Genomic DNA, 19,038 nt, shown 5'->3' with positions numbered 1-19,038 from the left:
CTAGAAGATCAAAAAGGTATATTTTATTATCTTGATGCAAAAACAATGTCGTTTTTTTAGATGAAGTTGAACGTAAAAAAAACGGCATTTTTTTTGCACCAATCTAAGTATTTGAAGTACGACCCACAACCGACATCATTTTTGTCTTATGTTATTAAATTTTTCCATTACGTCTTTGCTTATCGTTACATCTTTTGTATTAAAAACGAGGGTAGAAGGTGATAACATAGTACAGACATTAAAGTAGCGTACCTATATAGTAATTTAATGTTCGTAGTATGGTATCGCCTGCTGTGCATCTATTTTAATAAATAATATCTCCCGATCGAATAATTTATAATCTGAAACCGTGACACACTATGTACGTTTAAGGTACGACGATATTAATATATAGATTACGAAGATGATGCAATGAAAAAGTAATTGATATATGAAAACCATATTCTTTTTTACCGCTATTAAGAAACTACATTGAATAGACATTGTTTTAGGAAACTTTAAAAAAAAAAAAATTTAAATAAAGAAAAAAAAAACACTCACTGTAAATTAAGTTTCATAAATAATTTTTTTAATAAAAAGCACCTAATATATATGATTATTTCATAATTTAATTTTTTTTTTAATCAATGTAAATACATAGTTATATTTTTTATAGCTTACACCAATAGAAATTAAATGTTCTTTGAAATAGCTCGAAATGTTCGCACTTTTTTGGGCGTTTACGTAAACTGCCGGGAAACTTCCGATGACAGCGTGACCCATACAACAGATAACTTAAAATGGTTTCATTTTTCTTAGAAAGGCATTAATTAGTGGAGTCAACTACTTTATTTCGAATTTTTCTTCATAGAATGCCATGCACTAATAGAGTCAACTTTTGTCTTTTGAATTTTTATTCGACTTAAAAATACATGTATTAATTGTCAACTGTTTATTTCGAATTTTTCCTCGTCTTCGAATTATATGTATTAGGTTGGTGTGAAAGTAATATCGTATATATATATATATATATATATATATATATATATATATATATATACACACATACATATACATATATATATATATATATATATATATATATATATATATATATATGAGCAAATAGTTAATAACATATTTAATCTGAAAACGAAACACTAGATAAATGGATAGACCTTAAGCCGCGGAGTTTCGAAGAAATACTTTCCTTCTCATCAGAGGGTAGGATTTAGGAAAATGCGGGATTGGATTTTGCATGCAGAAGTATTTGATGAAACAACAATAAGTCAAAGATCTTACTTGAAAACAAAAAAGTGAAGCAGAGGGAATACGGTAAAGAAAAACAGTATAAGCTCTCTATATAGGCTATAATATTATAAGCTCTATTTCCTATTTGGATTTATCGAGCTTTTTATCTGACTGAGATAATTTTATAAATATTATTTCTTTAATGTTTATAATTTACTTTAATTTTACCATCTTGGATCATTTTGGTAAATTCAATTGTAATTTTCATGTTATATATATATATATATATATATATATATATATATATATATATATATATATATATATATATATATATACATATATATATACAATGTGTGTGTGGATATATATACATATATATACATATATATATGTACATATATATACAGACCATTTAAAAAAGTATATCAATATATATATATATATATACATATATATATATACATATATATATATATATATATATATATATATATATATATATTTACAGGCCATTTCAAAAAGTAAGCATGTACGCATAATATCGAATTTTTAATCAAACCAATGGTTGAAACCATTGCCCAAAGGGAAAATATGATGGAAAAAAAATGACATCTGCTTCATTCGAAACCTTAACCCTGATCTAATAATTATTTTTTCTCCAATTTCTTCTCTATCTTTCCTGTTATTCCTTTATTCTTCTATTGTTGGCCCTTCTTTAGTGCTTTCTATTATTTTATTGTAGCCTATAACGTTTTGTGCTATTATCTACATGTATTATCCCCCCTATTTTCCCATATATGTTGTACCTACATTTAATTACCATTTTTTACTCAATATCTTTTTTCTTGTTTCATGTCTAAATATCTTTAAGCCTATTCTTTCTATATTTGAATTTTCTATAATTCTGACCGTTCTAGTCTTTTGATGGGAAGCAATTAGCTTCAAAATGCCATGACCTAAATAGTTTTTTCTTAATTTTCCCCGTCAAAATTCCTAATTGTTTTGATGATATAGTAAAGCTATGTATGGCTTTTATTCTTCATCTTTCGTTTTTATGGAGAACGCACACACACACACACACACTCACACACACATGTATATATATATATATATATATATATATATATATATATATATATATATATATATATAACAAGGTTAAAGGTGTTGGGGAGATAAAATCCATGAATAAAAACGATGTTATTAAGAGTGATCAATAAAAAAGAGCAAAATATATATTTTTTTATTTATATAGACAACTCTTACATACATGCTTCAGTGTAGTGACTATGTTATATATTTCTGTATAAATAAAAATATTATTAATGTGTGTGTATGTGTGCGTGTGCGTAATATTTTTGTAATTATTTTAAGCGATACCTTTAGTACTGAAATTAATTGGATTCACTGGGCCTTGTACCAGTTATCTATATTAGAATCGCAGTTATTGCTAAAAGAGACAAAACCCAACGAAAATATTACCACATAAATTGATAAACGATATATTTGAAAGGAATTTCGGCCAGGTTCTTCTTAGCTTCAAGTTTAACGCACCTGACTACAAGCTCGGTGGTCGTATTTGTTGTTTTCTGTAGACGCCATGTTTTACTTTCTTTCGCGACATTTAACAACCCAATGACTGCATTCACGATTATACTTACGAGCTTCAAAAAGCGAACCATTAAAAGATACATCTGCCTTACTTAAAAAAAAATTGGCTAGTTTTATTTTTGGTGTCTTAAAAAAATAGGCCCAATATTTTTACTGATGAGGAGAATTTGTTTCAAAAAACTAAATGAAAAAATTATTATCCAAGACTTAATGTCTATATCAATAAAAACATAATTTCCGAAACGATCGTACAATTTATTGATTTTGTTTGTTCTTCCTTATGAAACCGATTTTTAATTTTGAATTTTAATTCCAAATTATCAATCATCTTACTCAATATATATATATATATATATATATATATATATATATATATTATTTTTAAAATGTAATTATCCACTGACACGTGTTTCGTCGTCTACGACTCATCGGAGTTGATGTATCTAGCGAGATACAGCCACTCTGATGAGTCGTAGACGATGAAACACGTGTCAGTGGATAATTGCATTTTAAAAATTATATATATATATATATATATATATATATATATATATATATATATATATATATATATATATATATACAGCTCCCCATGTGGGGTACCAAATTGGTTAAAAAGGGAAAATTATTCCCAACTCGCATTTAGGTAAAAAATGCACTTTCGTAAATGATTGAATTCATTCAAAACATATCGCTTAAACCAAAACAAAACTACATCTATCTATCTATCTATCTATCTATCTATCTATCTATATATATATATATATGTATATATATATGTATATATATATATAAATTATATAAACCATTATATAAAAGTACGAAAGGATCAAAATTAGAATTTATAGACAAAAAACCTCTATTTGATATATATATATATATATATATATATGTATGTATATATATGTATATATATGTATATATATACATATATATATATATATATATATATATATATATATATATATATATATATATATATATATATATATAGTATACACCGTATAGAGTTTTTTGGTCTATAAATTCTAATTTTGATCCTTTCCAACTTCCATGTAATGGTTTTCACTTCGGGCAGGAACTGGCTGATGTAATCGCCTTATTTATCGTAAGTCTGAGTACTTTCCAATCCTTGTAGAGTCATCATCGCAGATAGATTTATCTAAACGGTTTTCAACAATATATTTATTTGTTTTTTTTTTAACTAAAGACACTGCTATTAAAAAAATAAACTTTACCATTAGTTATAACGTCCCTAGGTGTTTGTCAACTTATTAAAATGATTAACCAGTGTAAAAAATATACACGTAAAAAATGTATATACATATATATTGTCATCCACATACAGTACTGTTTCGTTGTATCACAACTCATCAGTGCGGCTAAACAAACACCTTTCCCCAGCCGTGGATCGAGCTTACAACCGTTCTAAACATCGGGCTACGAATCAGTGCCGAAAATATTTCTCCTCGTGTGTGTATATAAACCAACGCTCGCCCGTCGCAGAAAGTGTTCTAACTATCATTTGTTTACAAACAAATAAATAGGGGGCTTAATGTTTACTTACTTTTATTTAATATAAATATACTTTCATATTTAATTACACATATTACTTCCGAATTAATTCTCAGAAATAGTTATTTTGGTAAATATAAAAGTAGGTTCACATATGAGAATGTGATTACATGCATTATTTACTATATAGATTACTTTGAGTTTGCAATTTTCTAACGTATGTGTGTCTGGCAGTGTTCTTAGATAGGATTATACACTTGTTGTATTTTAACGATGGCAGAGTTTTAAGAAAGATGGTTTTTGTTGTCGGGTAGAAAATATTTTCTTCTTTGGTTTGGATAAAACCGAAAACAAATCTGCATTTTTCTAGAATGATTTTCACTTTCATTGTAGTGTAACACCAGAACATATACAGGGCCGCTGCAAGAAAGGTGGGCTCTCTCTATCGTGCTAGAAAACTACTAACACCCGAAAGTATCCTGTACCTCTATAAGGCCACCATTCGCCCATGTATGGAGTATTGCTGCCACATCTGGGCTGGTGCATCTGCTACTAGTCTCTCGCTCCTTGACAAGGTTCAAAAGAGAGTCGCAAACCTGATAGGCCCTGAAATGGCATCTAAGCTTCAGCCTCTGTCCCATCGACGAAATGTTGCATCCCTCTGCCTTTTCTACAAGTATTTTAGTGGTGAATGGTCTGACGAACTGCAATCACTTGTGCCCCCACGACGTGAGCACCCTCGACAAACCCGACAGGCTGCTAAATCCCACCCCCACACTGTAGAGATCCCTAGATGTAAAAGATCTTTTTACTCCAATAGTTTCTTCCCCAGAACCGCTAGACTCTGGAATTCCATTCCAGGTCCCTGCTTCCCCAACAGTACTGACGTGCAGAAGTTCAAGTGTAACGTGAACCGACATCTTGCTGCCCAAATCCCTACATAGTACCCCAGTAGTTGTTGCCCCTGATAGTAGCCCCTTACACCAAAGTGGCAATTTGCCTTGTTTGGGGTGAAAATGTAATAAAAAAATTAAAAAAAAATTAAAAATACTTTACTATTCTCATTTAGATATTGGCTCTTTAAAAACATGTATGTAACGTAGCTAAGCGATGATAGTTTCCTTTCAGCCATGTTTAAGAGGCCTCTGTTTGTCTTGAATCTTTTAGCGAAATACTATGTCTAGTATGCGATAAAAATAAGTTTAATACCTTTTCTCGGCATGAATGAGATAATTGCAAGGAAACCTTCCTACATAGTTTGCTATTACTCACAGCATTTAAGATAAAATTACAATGCTTATACAAAGGAGAATTAGTTGAGCGTAAGATTTGACGTGGGCGGAACCAGTGGTCAACGGCTTTCAAGCATTCTTAAGACGTTACTCATAGACAGGAATAAATGAAAAGAAGATATAACTTACCAGAAATCGCATTACTCGAAAATTAATATATAATAAGCGAGTAGGTGCATGCTTAAAAATCCCAACAACTCTGAACTCCAATCTCTGATCCCCCCTCGTCAATCGTTCACGAAAAACACTCGTCTAGCTGAATCCACTGTGAAAAATTTCCCCCACTCTATCTCTGTACCTAAATCAAAACGCGGATTCCATGAACAAAGCTTCTTTCTTAGAACTGCACGCCTGTAGAATTCTGTTCCATCTGCCTGCTTCCCTCCGGACTACAACTTGGATGTATTCAAGTCCAATGTTAACAAATTCCTAATGAACCGCCCCCTTAATTAAACACTTCATCAAATCTCGACACTAACGTAATGTACTTGCAATAACCCTTATCCCTGAGTGGCTTCCGGGCCTTGATAAGTGGTGATCACTGTGTAAAAAAAAACAAAAAAACATGTTATAATCTATCGATATAAATGGCACTTTCCCTGTGTGTTTGTATGTTTGATCGTATCTTGATTTTTTTTTTCAGACATATAACTACATGGAAGCTTTCTATGTTAAATAGCGTTGATGTTTAGCGAACAGATACTACAGTTTTACCTTGCAAAAAAGCCAACAAACCATAAACGGTGTCGTGAAAAGTTAAAAGAGTACAGTTTTAAAATGGTGTATTTTATTACGAATCTATGTCCAGATATATAAGAAAAACACCTATCAAAAAATGGAAAGTTAAAAGGGATTGTATCAAGTCTTCCAAGATCAGGTCGTCCAAGAAAAATTACGACACATGGGGCTAGGAAAATTGTTAGACAAGTTTCAATAGACTCTAAATCTAACCTAAAGGATGTGCAGAACGATTTGAAGAATGCTGGCTCAGATGTATACTTGTCAACTATTCGTAGGGCATTAAATCGTCCGGATTGCATGGACGTATTGCCAGAAGGAAGCCCTTACTTTCCAAAGCTCATCAAAAGGCTTGATTAAATTTTGCAAAAAAATTCCTAGAAATGCCTATTGATTACTGGAATAATATAATTTGATCAGACGAAACGAAAGTGGAACAATTTGGACGCAACCAGCAACGCTATGTTTGGCGAAAAGAAAATACTGCTTATAATGTGAAGATTACCGTTCCAACCGTTAAGCATGAGGGTGGATCAATCATGGTGTTGGGCTGTTTCAGTATAAATGGAACTGGAAAATTAACCATAATCGATGGAAGAATGGATTCAGTAAAATATCAGTCCATACTGAAAGAAAATCTTGTTCCGTCTGCGAACCAGTTGGAGCATGGAAGGAGGTATACCTTTCAACAGGACAACGATGCTAAACACACTTCAAAGAGCACTAAGGCATAGTTAAAGAATAATAAGGTGAAAGTTCTAGAATGGCCTTCCAAGTCTCCAGACCTAAATGCGATTGAGCACTTATGGCATGATTTAAAAATTGCGGTACATAAAAAACATCTAATTTGATTGAATTAAAACATTACTGTCAAGAAGAGTGGCGTAAAATTCCAGTGGACAGACGTAGAAGTCTCGTTAGATGTTATAGGAAACGTTTACTTGCAGTAATCATGGTCAAAGGAGCTTCAACCAAGTATTAATGAAAAGGGGTCGAATACTTTTGCAACATCCATATTTTTATTTTTGTAAATAAATTTATTTATATTATCAAGCACTAATTACTTTTTATTATTTTTTGTTGAAAACTATACAGTTTATTCGAACTTAGTCGTTAAAGAAGGTTTTAAAGATTATTGAAGTATCCATTCAAAGAAATAAGACAATTTTGGTAGGGGTCGAATACTTTTGCGCACAACTAATATATATATATATATATATATATATATATATATATATATATATGGAGGATAAGAAAATATATTTATTTAATTATAGTTTACCTTTTGTTAATACCAATCCTTTTATTTATGAAGTTCGATATTACTACAGAATGGCAATTGTGTTTCTTTTTATAGTTTTTGTTACGCCATCTTTATTTACAATTGCAACTTCTCTTTAGAGTTTCGGATTTTGCAATCATGCCCATATTCCTTAATTTTCTCTTAAAGTTGATGAGTTCCTATTTTTGTTATGAATTCCAATATTGACTTAATGATTACATGAATTATTCTGCGCTGAAAAAGAAGTGGTGTCAAGAACTGAACCGTTTTATATCCTTAAAGAAATAAACTGTAAGATATACAAAATATTGAAATACTTAATATAGGCATTTTGTCATTTGTATATATATATATATATATATATATATATATATATATATATATACATACGATATATATATATACGATATATATATATATACGACATACATATATATACGATATATATATATACGACATACATATATATATACGATATATATATATATATACGACATACATATATATATACGATATATATATATATATACGACATACATATATATATATACGATATATATATATATACGATATATATATATATACGACATACATATATATATATATATATATATATATATATATATATTGGTTTTAAAATGTATATTCTGCAACAAATATTCGAAGATGCGACGTAAAAACATGCCAAGCTAACGAGCATGAGCTGATGTTTAAATGTTTAGCATACTCCGTACAGCATTTATAATCAACTTTCTTGAAATTTCAATAAAACCCGATAAAACTCAAGCAAGAGATACTAAAAAAAGCAATCTCGGTCATAGATTTGCGTTAGAAGCAAACACCTGACGTTTAGTTCCGGGCAAAATACAAAAAAAAAAAAATAATAATTATGGTGATCATACGGAAAAATAAATTTTAAAGTCTTAAATATCGCTCATTTTTGTGGTACTCTTCTCATGATTGTAGCCCCGAAAAGTTTACTTGTAGAATGATTCCTGTGGCACAAAACGCGCTCTGAACCCCCATTCATACCCACCATTCATCACTCGCAAAAGTACACAGAAAAATAATTCCAGAGCACAACATTTCACTCGTTTTAATAGTAACTCTCGCGTCTCTGTAGCTTATCAACTTTTAAAGTTAACAAAAGGAGGCCTTAATTTGGAAACCAATTACGTACTTTGAATAAAGGACATGCGTTCCATTCGAAAAGATGTCGTCTCAATGGCTGGCCTTGCCGACGCTAACAATGCATTTGATGGAATGTAAGCACGAAACTTTACATTTGAAGTGTAGCATTTAAATATAGATTTACAAGTGTTTATATTTTGAGTGTAAGAATTGACATATTGTATTTTGTAGGTAAAAAAGATGCCAGCATTTTTCTGACCTACTCTTCTAGACGGCCTTGGTGCGACGCCATTACCGGAAATGCATGATATAACAGTCATCAATTTCCTTTGAAGGAAGCAAATACTCTTATACTTAATAGAAACATTGTTTCGCGAAATAGGGTTGCCAAAGTTATGAGAGGAATAAAACTGGATCCGGCCAGTATTCCTTCTAGTGGAGGTTCGTATTGATCTTGCGCTAGAAGCATAGTTATACTTTGTTTGTCTAGATTGTGGCATGATTTCGATCAATCCTATTAAGGTAACCCTCACAAGCACTACTTTCTCCTTCTGGATAGAGGTTGATAGGTTGGTTGACGCGTTTCTAGAGAGAAATGGCGACGGTTCCATTAATGGTTACTATTATTATTTCCTCATACCCCATCTGTGAACAGAAATCTCCTCCACATCAAACTAACTTCCTTTTTAATCTTGTTACAGTAACAAGCAGAAAAAAGTATAACACGAAATCTCTTAATCTGTCTGTCTGCCCGTTTCACTTTTTCTCAGAAAATACTGAGCCGATCTGGTTGAAATTCTGTATAGTCAGTTGGTATTATAAGGTTCAACAAAACTAAGTATTGTGGTATCTGTTTGATGCATAATTAAGGATTAATAAATATACGAATACCGTAGTATCATTAACGTATGTACGTGTGTCACTCGAATTATAAATTATTTGATCGGGAGATCCTATACATTAAAAAGGGGGATAAGTGATCTACTACTAACATTAAATTTGTATATAAATACGTTAATTTATGTTCGTAGTATGTTATCACCTTCTATCCTCCTTTTTTAATTAATAGGATCTCCCGATCACCCAAAACGCAATGTAAAAATAATAATATCGTTTTGGGCCGTAATGTTAAATATTCCTTCCTGGCCTTCTGACTAGGATCCAACTGGGTATCTATCTTGACTGAAGATATTATAATACTATTGTGAGGTTTCCGTTCGCGCCGGGTGTCCTGACAATAGAAATAAGCCACAGGATCCTATAAGAATATTAAAGATAAACCGTAATAACCAGATATATTCTGACACTACATATACCAGATTACTAAGAGAAATACTTTTACAGTTGTAACTAAAGGGTTACACCAATATCGCAGGGTCTGCATTCACGCGGTACGTCCACATAATATTTTACATATGAAAGATGCAGCTGTGTAATTTTCACAGGCCCCGCTGGTATATTTAAGTAGGGATTAGACACCAAAAACGACATGTAATCTAGATGTTTGACATAAAGAATGCATTTTATTTCAAAAGAGTGTTTAACTTTTGTAGGGTTCAACGAACTAAACAGCATTTTATATTATCTTTCTCTTCGTATGGTTATGTGTTTGTTTGTCTGTCCGTTGCAATCTTTCTCGTAAACTTCTTTTGCTGATTTGCCTGGCTTGCATTTTATGAGGATTTATTACAAGGGGCAACGAACGTATTATTATAGTTTTAGTTCGATGTACAGTCAAGGATGAATAAACGTTAATCAATGCATTATCACATTGTCTTATTAGGCTAATTTACTATTTTTTAATAGGATATAATTTTGTCTTTATTTAATTAGTTAAAAGTTCAATCTTTTCTTAACATGTTATGGATTTAATTCTGCTTAATCTTAAATAATACGGTAAACTAAAAAAAGCAACACGACTGGAAGAAGGTAAACTACGAAATAACAGCAGTTAAGGAAGTTCTTATAGTCTGCGAAATCTCTTCCTCTCTTCTCTGTAGACGTTTTCTCGTGAAAAGCAGGATGTAGACGAGTGAAGGTGGCAGTTTATTATATGTACGCCCTCAGTTGTTATTTGATGCATGTTTTTGCTTGCATGCCACTTTATAGAGTTTCCTTTTGGGATATTTCTGTGAACCTATTCCTTTTTCTTCTACGTTAAAGCGATCACTGCTTAGTTGTTCTATTTATCTTCCGTTCCTTTTTTACATGCGATCTCTGTTCTGTCCTCCCACCCTGTGTCGGTGTTATTTAGTTAAGGATAAACTTCCATTAGTGTGGCATTTTTCTCGGCCGGTCTAAGGTATTGTCCTTTTTGAGGTCCTAGTGAGTTCACATTCCCAGGTTTTATCTTCACGTCCGGGTAGAAAAGGATTAATTCATTGCTAACCGCAAGGAACGCCTTTTGGGGGTTTCCCACGTAGGTATTTATCTCTCTCCCACGACAGGGCGATATGGTGCAAGTGCCGGAAAGTGTCATTGAGTTACCAGCGCCTGAGAAGGAGACAACTCTGCTCTGCAAAATAACGCCAATGCGGTCTGGCCGGTTTTCCCCGGTAAGGAATCCTTAGACTAATAGCAATAAACTAACCTTCTCTCGAAGGGAGAAGGCAAAGTCTGGAAGGGTGACCTCCTAGAACTGTCCAGGCCCAGTAACATTTCGAGGTCAATAGTGAAGAGGTCCGTTCTAGAATTTGTTTATACTCTATTGGTTTGTCACTGAGAAAAAAAGTCCTTTTTTTTTTGTCAATTTCATCCAATCATTATAAGAACAGTTCTTTTACAAAAACAGATTATATAAGCATCTGTCTAACCAAGTCATACTTCATAATCTAGGAGGCGATGCTCTTCTCTCTTCTCTGCTACCTCTTTTCCCCATAGAAAAGACGTTGCAAGCCTGTCTCTACTCTGTTGATATTTTCATGGCAAGTGTTCGACTGAGCTTAAATCTATGCCCCCCCTCGCCAATCGTTCACAAAAAGACACTCGTCTACCTAAAATAACTATCAATAAATTACCCCACTCTCTATCAGTGCCTTAGTCCAAACGTAGACTCCATGAACAAAGCGGTTTTCCTAGAACTGCCTGCCTTTGGAACTCTGTTTCGATGGTCTGCTTCCCAGTTGCCTTCACTATTTTCAAGTTCAACGTAAACAAGTTCTTATTGAATCAACTTCGTAAATAATTTAATTATACCAAATTTCCACCACCAACTATTATTACACTAACGTCCCAATGACTACAATAGACACATAACACTCATCCTCGAGTGGCCTCCGGGATTTGATATGTGGTAACCTTTTGTGTGAAAAGAACAATTCGGTTTAATAAGTATTAAATAACAATCCGTATATTATGCCGGTGTATGGTAAGAAATCACAATCTACTGACTCCAACACGCTATAAACCTAAACATTACAAATCACCCGTTCGGCCGTTTACATGTAGTATTGCGCCAATGTTTGGGTCGGTCTCGTTCTTTTAAATAGGATCAGAAAAAGAGCCTCGACCTTATATTTCCCACACATCCCAGTGTCTCCTTTACATATGGTTTAACGGAATGTGGTCTGATGAACGCGTAACACTTGTCCATCCTCGACAAGGCACATTCTCGACGAACGCGACAAGCCGCAAAATTACGCCCCTGTTGAGGTTTCTAGATATAGGAAAGTCAGTAATTGTGCATAAAACCAGACACTAAGTTTCAAACATGGCGGCAGGTCTGTCAATTGAGGTATGGAAGCTCAAAATGGATGCAAGACTCCCGTTTGCTTATATATTTGGACAAAATATCAAGTTTTTTTTTTAATATATTTTTCTAACATATTTACGTTTTTTTTTCAAAAATTTTATTTATTTAAACATGTGCAGTCTACTACGATTGTCGCCGATTAAAAAAATAATAGTATTATTATTATTATTATTATTATTATTATTATTATTATTATTATTATTATTATTATTATTATTAACTATATGTTACGCTTATTTTGTTACTCCCTTATGGTATATATATATATATATATATATATATATATATATATATATATACACGTAAACATTTTTTATCAATTGATTAAGAAAGTTTGCGTATTTTTATTATAAGGGGGTAAAAAAACGTGAACTATAGTTAACTATAACCATGTTGTTTTTTTTTAAATCGGCGACGATCGAAATAATCTGCGCAGATTTAAATAAAGTATATTTAAATATAGTAAATTAAAAGAAGCAACTCTATTAAAAACAAAACGTTACTATGTAATAAACAAGGCCGATAGCCATTAGTCGCGTGCTCTCGTGTAATGAATGAATGCGTGAATGTTGGGTTGACATGAAATTCTTAAAGATAAACTAAAATGACCGAAAATTGGGCTGAAATGACTTTAATAAATAAAAAGTAAATCATTTAGAATGACTTTAATGAACTTAAGTATGAATTAAATGACCTTAATAATGACTTGAATCCTTAAAAAGTAACTGGAATCCTTCAAAAACAACTTGAATGATCTGGAGAATGACTTGAAGGGCTTTGAGACTGACTGGTTGTAAAGTGGGTGATCATTTTACATTAAATTAATGCAGAAAAGTGATCCTCCACTTTATATCACAAAGTTACAAACATAAGTACATCATGTAGTAAGAACAGATACTACACTTTGATCTTGGCCAAAGGGTCAAGAAAAGGGTATTTATTTGCTCCCCCACCAAGCAAATTAGGCACAAGGCCGATTTTTAATGTGAGGAGTGAAGGGAAAATGGGGACCAACTCCCGGGGAGTAGGGGGCCTGGATAGTGACAATTGGTATAAACGGTTGCCCCTACATTAACCAAGGTGTTATATGTGGAGTTGGTATGTATTTGCTCACCCACCGAGCAAATTAGGCACAAGGCCGATTTTTAATGTGAGGAGTGAAGGGAAATTGGGGATCAACTCCCCGGGGAGTAGGGGAGCTGGATAGTGACAATTGGTATGAAGGGTTGCCCCTACATTGACCAAGGTCTTATATGTGCGTTTTTTTTTAATTTTTTTTTTATTACATTTTCACCCCAAACAAGGCACATTGCCACTTTGGTGTAGGGGGCTACTATCAGGGGAAACATCTACTGGGGCACTATGTAGGGATTAGGGCAGCGAGATGTTGGTTCACGTTGCACTTGAACTTATGCATGTCAGTACAGTTGGGGAAGTAGTGACCTGGAATGGAATTCCAAAGTCTAGCAGTTCTGGGGAAGAAACTACTGGAGTAGAAAGATCTTTTACATCTACGGATCTCTACAGTGTGGGGGCGGGATTTTGCAGCTTGTCGGGTCTGTCGAGGGTGTTCACGTCGTGGGGGCACAAGTGCTTGCAGTTCTTCAGAGCATTCACCATTATAATACTTGTAGAACAGGCAGAGGGATGCAACGTTTCGACGATGGGACAGAGGCTGAAGTTTTGATGCCAGTTTAGGGGCTATCAGATTTGCGACTCTCTTTTGAACCCTGTCAAGGAGAGAGAGACTAGTAGCCGATGCACCGGCCCAAATATGACAGCAATACTCTATACATGGGCGAATAGTGGCCTTATAGAGGTACAGGAAACTTTCGGGTGTTAGAAGTTTTCTAGCACGGTAGAGAGAGCCCACCTTCCTCGCAGCGGCCCTGGCAATGCCCTCGATGTAATTGTTCCAGCTCATGTTTCCTGTGAACGTTAGGCCAAGGAGCTTGAAAGACGTACTCTCAGCTAAAGAGTTGTTGGCCATTGCTATAGGTGGTAGAGAAGGTTTCCTGTAATTATTGAATGAAACCAGTTTTGTCTTAGTGGCATTGAACGTTACCATCCATTTTTGTCCCCATTCCACTACTGATTTGAGGTCATCCTCTAGTGTTTCTTCCATTACTTTAGATATATGTTCATTTATTTTCCTGTCGTGCCTGCTATAGAGTGTGGTGTCATCAGCATATATACCCATCTCAGAGGCAATTTTATCGGGGAGGTCATTTATGAATATCAGGAACAGCAGAGGACCAAGGATAGATCCCTGGGGCACTCCGGCATTTATATTATATTGTTTAGACGTACGACCGTCGAGGACAACCTGGATTTTTCTCTTATCTAAGAAGGATTAAATTACGTTAAGTATTCTACCAGTGATACCGTAAGATCTAATCTTCCTGAGGAGACCCTCATGCCATACCCTGTCAAAAGCCTTAGATATATCTAGAGCTACCGCTCTGCCCTCTCCCGCTTTGTCCAGTGAATGGAATATGCGTTCAGAGATTACAGTGAGGATGTCTGCCGTTGAACGGGCTTGTCTAAATCCATATTGATGGTCGGTCAGAAGTTTAGCATCTGTAAGGTGCTGGACTAGAGCATGGTTAATTAAGGTCTCAAATATTTTGGCAAAAAGTGGGAGGAGGCTAATAGGGTGATAATTTAATGGGTCAGTTCTTTCGCCAGAATTCTTGAATACTGGTACCACAGAAGCAGTTTTCCAGCAGCTCGGAAAGCAAGATTCATTAAGGCATTTGTTGTAGAGTTTGGAGAGAACTGGAGCTACTTCGGCTGAGCACTTTTTTAATAGCACAGCTGGGATGAGGTCGGGTCCACATGCTTTGGAAGTGTCAAGGTTTTTTATGATAGCATGCACCTGAGCAGGGGTGATTTCCAGATCGTCTAGCTTGGCGTCTGTCCGCATAGGAAAGTCAGGTAGGGGGTGGTTTAAAGGGTCCAGTGTAGAGTTGGAGGCAAACCGACTGGCAAGCATGTTAGCCTTCTCGGTTGCTGAGCAAAGAACCTCGTGATTGTTGGTTAGTGGGGGAATCGTTGATTGCCCATTATTTACTACACTGTTGTAGATTTTTCAGAAGTCACGAGTTCCTAATTTTTGTGCTTCGATGCGTTTTTTAGTGGTTTCAGTAAATTCCCTCTTAGCTGTCGCTATTTCTTTCTTAACGTTACTTCTAGCTTCTATGTACTTTTGTCTGTTTGAACTGGACTTATGTCGGTTAAACCTTCGGAATGCATGCTGCCTTTGAGCAATGGCAGTTGCGCAAGTCGAAGTAAACCATTGGGGAGAGTGGGGCTTGCTATAGAATTTCCGCATGGGAACATGCGCTTCGATTGCAGTTTTGAACCATTCAGTGGTCTCAGTTGCACACTGTTCAGCAGGAAGAGAAAAAATATTTCCCCATGGGGCGTCTCTGATAAGATCTCTGATAGCTTCCCAGTCAGCCTTTTTATAATATCTCGTTGTTTTGAGCACTGGCTCTTCAGTTTTGGGTCTAGAGTTTAGGGCGATTTCAACCATTATTACCGCATGATCAGCGTTCCCAAGTGGGCTGTCGGCTTTCGTTACACAATCATCAGGAATTGTGGTCAAAAACAGATCTAATAGTGATGCGTGTTGTTCTTCCTGATCAGGGAAGCGGGTTGGAAAAGTAACAATTTGCGATAGGGAGTGAGATACAGAGAAGCTATGAGTTGCGCTGCCTGCTGCATCTGTATAAGTAGAGAATCCAAGTCAGTTTTTGTGATGGACATTAAAGTCACCAAATACATGTACTTGGGCGCTAGTGTCGAAAGAGAGTGCTGTGTCTATGCTGTCAGATACTTTGTTTATTATGGTGCAGTCTTGGGTCGAAGGAGAGCGGTAGAGAAAGTAAAAGTAGCTAATGTTGTGTTGCATGATTAGTCTAAAGCACATAAAGGCTTGATCATCCGTTTCTAGGTTTGTTTCTCTAGTCAGGGGAAGGGTATTACGAATGTAAACTCCAAGTCCGTGCATATGTCTGTCAGAGTCCTTACGGCAGAGTGGGAGATATCCAGGCATGTTAAAGCAGTTAGAGGGGATGGAGGAGTGTAGGTTAGTCTCACTTAGTGCTAAGATATCCGGGGTATTTGTTAGGAGAAATGCTTCAACATCAGCTAAATTAGTTCTAAGCCCACGGATATTTGTGAATGCAAGCCTCAAGGGAGGAGGCAAGTTGGATTTGTTTGACCCTAAGCCTGGTTTAAGCTTATTTTTAGATTGTACTGTCATCATGTTTTTTAACGAGTTTCAGTTGGGTTAGGGGAAGCCGAACAGGAGGTTATGCAGAATATCACACATGCATCACAAGTAGACCATCAGCTGACCCTCCATCAACTAGGACTGTGGCCTCAGGAAAGCCCACCGGGGATGAGTGCAGGGTCCCTTTCCATGCGCGCCATGGCACTGCAAACATCCCGATATTATTCAACTGTTGATGGAGCAGCCGCTCTAAGCGCTACCAAAGAGTTAGGGCTCCTGTACTACCAGTCGGAAACAGCAGCCAGTAACTGTCAATCCGGTACCCTCAACCCATCAGAGGAAGGTCAACCCAATCTAATTGCTCAGGCATATGTGGTACTCAAGCATTCTCAAATGCCCAGCTTTAGGGGTGGGGTGTGTCGGGAGTGGGGGAAACGGCGTTCATTGCCCTAGACAAGAAACAAGATCTACCAATGGGTGTTTCTGTCGAATCACTGATAGTATCTCTGCGCCTGACTAATAGGCAAAGAAGGAGTATGGAAGCCGGGCGATAGGCAGGACCTATCTACTCCTTAAGCAATTTAGGTATCACAAACCGGTAATTTGTTTGAGTCACCAGCTCTAGGAAGGCTGTCATCCAAGACTGAAGAGGCCTCCCTCCTCTTTGGTTTAGTTTCAGAGTTTTCCTTCTCCTAGACGGATTATCTGGGAAGATCTACTGGGTCCGTCACCACTGAGAGGGTTTGCTCCGCGCCTGGGTTCTAATCCAGGTATTTCTGCGACCCCGCGTGGTTAGATAATGTTATTGGGTTAGTTTGTAGAGGTTATATCTGCTAAATAGTTGGTTTCCCCCACATATGGTCTTTGCTTGCAGTATCTGCCGGAACAGATGGTATTTATTTGCTCCCCCACCGAGCAAATTAGGCACAAGGCCGATTTTTAATGTGAGGAGTGAAGGGGAAATGGGGACCAACTCCCCGGGGAGTAGGGGAGTTGGATAGTGACAATTGGTATGAAGGGTTGCCCCTACATTGACCAAGGTCTTATATGTGGGGTCGCCCCCACATATGGTCTTTGCTTGCAGTATCTGCCGGAACAGATGGTATTTATTTGCTCCCCCACTGAGCAAATTAGGCACAAGGCCGTTTTTAATGTGAGGTAAAAACCAGCTCCCCTAAAAGTAGGCAAAAAAGGGCCACTCTGGTTACCAAAAATAATAATTGTCCCAGTATAGAGGGTTTCCCCTCCATTGACTGGTACAAATTATCTTAAGTGCAGCATCTGCCGGAACAGATGGTATTTATTTGCTCCCCCACTGAGCAAATTAGGCACAAGGCCGTTTTTAATGTGAGGTAAAAACCAGCTCCCCTAAAAGGGGTCACTCTGGTTACCAAAAATAATAATTGTCCCAGTATAGAGGGTTTCCCCTCCATTGACTGGTACAAATTATCTTAAGTGCAGTATCTGCCGGAACAGATGGTATTTATTTGCTCCCCCACCGAGCAAATTAGGCACAAGGCCGATTTTTAATGTGAGGAGTGAAGGGAGGGGGAAGGGGAAAAGGGGGCCAGCTCCCGAGAGGTGGGAAATGGAAGCTGGTTAAAGGTCAGGCATGTGGGGTTGCCCCCACATCTGGTCTTTGCTAGTCATAGCTAGTCATAGCTTGCAGCATCTGCCGGAACAGATACTACACTTTGATCTTGGTCAAAAGGCCAAGAAAAGCTTAAAAAGCTAAGAACAGCATATATTAACAACATACCTTTGATCTTTACCAAAAAAACAAGCACAATAGTGTTTCGGACAGATCAACAGTTCGACCGACCGACAGACCGACCGACTGACCGACCGACTGACGGAGTGACTTATAGAGTTGCTTGCACGCGACTAAAAATATATTAGCAAACATATCTTAATATTTTGCCGAAAAGTAATCAGTTTTGAAAAATAGTGACAGTATTGTATCAATTTTGTGCTTCCATACCTCAAGTGACCGACCAACTGCCAAGTTTGAAACTTAGGGTCTGGTTTTATGCACTATAACCGAACGACTTTTACTCAAATAGTTTTTTTTTTTTCCTCAGCTAGATTTTGAATTTTCTCTGTTTTCCTTTTCCCTGGCTGTACTGACATCAAAAGTTTTAAATATAATATTAGTAGGGATATGACAAGAGAATATTATTTTCATTATTTTGACTCTTACGTATATATGGATGGTCACATTCAATGCTGCAAAGACTAAAAATTT

At 35.7% G+C, this 19,038-nt stretch overlaps 1 protein-coding gene and 1 pseudogene across 1 annotated transcript in view; both read right to left on the bottom strand.

The window, feature by feature from the left end:
• LOC145293720 (uncharacterized) overlaps positions 1-19,038 on the bottom strand; it is a 164,043-nt gene that overhangs the window by 46,146 nt on the left and 98,859 nt on the right. The window lies entirely within an intron of this gene.
• LOC145294453 (U2 spliceosomal RNA) lies at positions 13,351-13,488 on the bottom strand (annotated as a pseudogene).

The sequence above is a fragment of the Euprymna scolopes genome, chromosome 15 (assembly GCF_053919585.1).
Source record: "Euprymna scolopes isolate OS-2025 chromosome 15, ASM5391958v1, whole genome shotgun sequence".
NCBI lineage: Eukaryota > Metazoa > Mollusca > Cephalopoda > Sepiida > Sepiolidae > Euprymna > Euprymna scolopes.
This window is presented reverse-complemented; position numbering and strand designations above follow the sequence as displayed.